Source organism: Lepisma saccharinum, chromosome 11 (genome assembly GCF_977018435.1).
Source record: "Lepisma saccharinum chromosome 11, izLepSacc3.1, whole genome shotgun sequence".
NCBI classification, from domain to species: Eukaryota; Metazoa; Arthropoda; class Insecta; order Zygentoma; family Lepismatidae; genus Lepisma; species Lepisma saccharinum.
The window spans coordinates 74257634-74262229 of NC_139239.1; positions in this window are offsets into that span (position 1 = coordinate 74257634).

Sequence of the window (4596 nt, forward strand, 5' to 3'; positions counted from 1 at the left end):
AACACTAAATTATGTACGTATTCAAAGTTTTTTTCATTACATATATACAAAACATATTATTTAAATACATCACATTACAAAAAACAATTATATTGCGAGCGAAGCGAGATAGAAAATTTTTTGATCCAATTTTTGCAATTTAAAACAATATTGATTTAATAAGGAACAAATAATATCACATGGCGCCAAGGCATTCTCTCTTTCACATTTTTTTTAAAAATTAGATTATTTGGTACCCATGGCCGACTCCCGACGCTCCCTAGCTACGTCTCTGAACTTGACGAGACTGAGAAAAGCTGGCACTGCAAGCGAAGCGAGCAAGAAAATTTTACGAAATGTATTTTTATTTGTATAAAATTTGAAATAGAAGGGGGCAATTTCTCCTCTGTGCCCCCTGCAGGTGCCTTTGGCCATCAATGTATGCCCCCCCTTAGAATTGACTTCCGTCGAAGGTTGGGGGACAATGCCCCTGCCCTCCCCTGTGGTTGCACCACTGAGTAAGTCCGAAATTTGGAGGAACAAATTGAATCAATCCTGCTACAGCAACTTTTTGGGAAGCGATGATCACTTTATTCCAGGCGATTTTCTTCTATTATTATTGCACGTGGCAAGAGCACAAACAAATTGATTTGTTCTCATTCTACCGGCATTCAAGAAAAAGTGTGTATAAGTAAATAATCGACCCATTTATCTCAAGCTTCCGTATACGATAACGAAGTAAGTTCCATTCTGTCCTCTTAATGACGTCATAGCGCGCACAGAATCATGGGAGAAAATCTCGGAACCTCGGGAATGGCATACCTTATAAAGGTACCTTGGACGACTAGTATCAGAATGGAAATTATATACGCAAAAGCGTGTAGAAACATTAATACGAACATAATAACAAGGGCACAAAATTATAGAGTGCATTTTGCAATTAAAACATTCTTTAAATAACTCAAAACTTTACCAGAAAACTATAAAAACTAATAACGTGACGTCAGCAACAAGATTAATATATACAAGGCGGGACTGTGTACTTCAAAAGTCTGACGCCACTCAAAGATTTTGAAAGTAAATAGAATATAGAAATAACTCGAAATCTGTAGCACGAATAGATTGTAAATTACACAAAAAAACAATAGCATAAATTATCGCGTGCTTAAAACTGTTCACGGTAAATGTCCTTTCATTCCCACCGAAAAACATACTCGATTCCATGGTGAACCAAACACGTCATGTCAAACTTCTTACATCGAGTTATGTGTTCGTGTTAATCACACACAGATACGGCACCAACACAACAGTTCGGCACCATCACAATGCCCAAGGGCAAACTTCTCCCAACTTAAAAGAACACTGTTCATAAGTCTGTAGTGGGAAAATGAATTTGCTCTTGATCTCGGAGCAACCACAAGGGGGTCCCAGGAAGGACATGTCAAGGATGAAGTCTGAAATATTATTTTTTACATGCATTAATATTAAAGCAAGTCTAAATCTCTTGTTAAAGTACAGCTTCAGTTTTCATCTTAACCAATCTTGTGGTCGGGTTCTTTCATTGAATAAAAATATACCGGGTGTCCCAGAAGTCTTTCCCTGATTACAAACTTTATTCATATCCACTATATGCAATGTAGAGATGTGAAAGTGGTGCCAAAATGTTGGAAAACTAACCAAGTTTATTTGTTGCAGGTTTCAGTAATGTGGCTGTAGTGTAGCAGTGTCAGTGCCAAGGAATCAGGAATGAATGCTCTTGACATCGGGTGGCATCTTTCCACACAATGTTTCTTGGACTTGACAGGATTTGGGAATGAAGATAAATTCCATTTTTTAAATACCAACTTATTGATGGCAGATATTCTAGACGAAAGAATTCTGTACATTTGAAAGTTCCCCTCCACTGTCATCGGTGACCGGGTCTCGTGATACCAGAGGACATGCTGAGCTTTTTCCTGATTTGTGAACATTTCCGGTTTTCTGGGCACTGACACTTCTACACTACAGCCACGTTACTCAAACCTACAACAAAAAAAGTTGGTTACTTTTCCAACATTTTGGCACCACTTTCACATCTCTACCTTGCATATAGCGGATATGAATAAAGTTTGTAATCAGGGAGTCTTCTGGGACACCCGGTATATTTTTCAACAATACTTAAGTAGGGGGTCAATTATATTAATGTTAAGAAATAGGGGAAAAAAAGGTGAAGGAAAAGTCATGAGAAAGTCACGAATTTTTGGTTTGTTATAGGATTTAAAGGGGACATCAGTTCACCGAGTCCTCTCCCTAGCTACGTGCCTGCCTTGATGACAAAGCGACAGCGTCACCACTACGTCATCGGATGTTGCGAATTGGAAAGAAATTCAACGTGTTGACGCATTCAAAACATTCTTAATCAGCAACGTTCAAAATCCTGCTAAACTAAAGCGAACTCAGGCCAGCTCACGTTTCGAGAAACCGCTTGTGCCTGTATGCTTTGTTGACATCGGCAACACGAGTCTACTCAGCGGGGAGGTTTAGCAGGAAGAGGCACATGTCTGGGTTCTGAACAACAAGGCTCCACATCTTCGTTTTTTCTATCCAAACTTTCACTTTCTCCGTCGGTTCTCAAACAACGATGGAAAAACTCAACTGCAAAATTTTGCAGAACCTCCATGAAACCAAACGAAGCCAGATTTCCTACTTAGTGTGCGCTCTGCTCACCGATGCACTTGGTAACCAGGTACCGACTTTAGGGGATGGGTGGACAAGGCAATTTCTGCGATGGAAATTCCTCAAGAAATATACAGGGTGACTGGTAATTAGATGTATTCCCTGAAAGGGGTTAAAGTAGAGACAATTTGCAATAAATTTGACCATATGATACCCCGTCCGAAAATTAGTAGTTTTCGAGATAATCGAGTTTCAATTGTTTTTTTTAAAAAATGACAATTTTCCACATAAAAAGATGAATTGAGAAAAAACTGCTCATTGTATGGAACTTATTTCAGCGTTTTCTGATTGCTAACAAATAAGTGGTTCATTGAAAAAAAAAGTTTTTCCCAAATAACAATCATGTGTATGTAACGGGCGGGTCTAAACTTACAAGTGATGATAAAAAAAATGCACTCTTAGTTTACTTGGCAACGTATTAATAACAAAAATGGTATGACACGAAGCGTACAAATTACGTAAATTACTTCCTTGTGACATCTGCTATCCAACAAGGTACAAAGGTTGCTAACATTTACATTTGTGTACAAGAAATAATACTTCATTAATCTTCATGTGAATGGAATCAATGAACAATACAATTAAAGAACATTACATGTCTTGCTCAAAGTGGGCACCTCCGTTATGAATGCAGGCACGCAGGTATTTACGGACATTTGTTCTCTTAACTCGTGATGTGATGGTGTCCTTGATGTGTTGACCAACTGTTAAGATCCTCTCCCTGAGCTCTTCTTGCGAGTTTACCGGTGTCTTGTCATGTGGCTCCAAATGTAAAAGTCGCAAGGCTTCAAATCGGGGGATCGACCCGGCCAGGGAATCGGACCGCCTCGGCCAATCCATTTCTTTGGGTAATTTTCATCCAGCCACTGTCGCACGCCCAGGCAGAAGTATGGATGGGCGTCATCAAAAATCATTTCATCGAGCCATTTTTCCTGCCCCAAATCTTAAATGGCATCACTTATGAACATTTTTTGAGGAACGGGATGGCAATGTTGTTCGAGGATGTGCCTCTAGCTACAAGACGTGACATGATTTATCAGCATGATGACTGCCCAGCTCGATCCCCCGATCGATTTGACGCCTTGCGACTTTTACATTTGGAGCCACATGACAAGACACCGGTAAACTCGCAAGAAGAGCTCAGGGAGAGGATCTTAACAGTTGGTCAACACATCAAGGACACCATCACATCACGAGTTAAGAGAACAAATGTCCGTAAATACCTGCGTGCCTGCATTCGTAACGGAGGTGCCCACTTTGAGCAAGACATGTAATGTTCTTTAATTGTATTGTTCATTGATTCCATTCACATGAAGATTAATGAAGTATTATTTCTTGTACACAAATGTAAATGTTAGCAACCTTTGTACCTTGTTGGATAGCAGATGTGACAAGGAAGTAATTTACGTAATTTGTACGCTTCGTGTCATACCATTTTTGTTATTAATACGTTGCCAAGTAAACTAAGAGTGCATTTTTTTATCATCACTTGTAAGTTTAGATCCGCCCGTTACATACACATGATTGTTATTTGGGAAAAACTTTTTTTTTCAATGAACCACTTATTTGTTAGCTATCGGAAAACGCTGAAATAAGTTCCATACAATGAGCAGTTTTTTCTCAATTCATCTTTTTATGTGGAAAATTGTCATTTTTTAAAAAAACAATTGAAACTCGATTATCTCGAAAACTACTAATTTTCGGACGGGGTATCATATGGTCAAATTTATTGCAAATTGTCTCTACTTTAACCCCTTTCAGGGAATACATCTAATTACCAGTCACCCTGTATACATTTATGGCGGCTGTGTACATAAAATTCGTAACGAACTAAATTTTTGTACCTATCTATGTGGTTGTAAACTTAATTGAACTTAATTACATTAGAAGTATTATTTAATA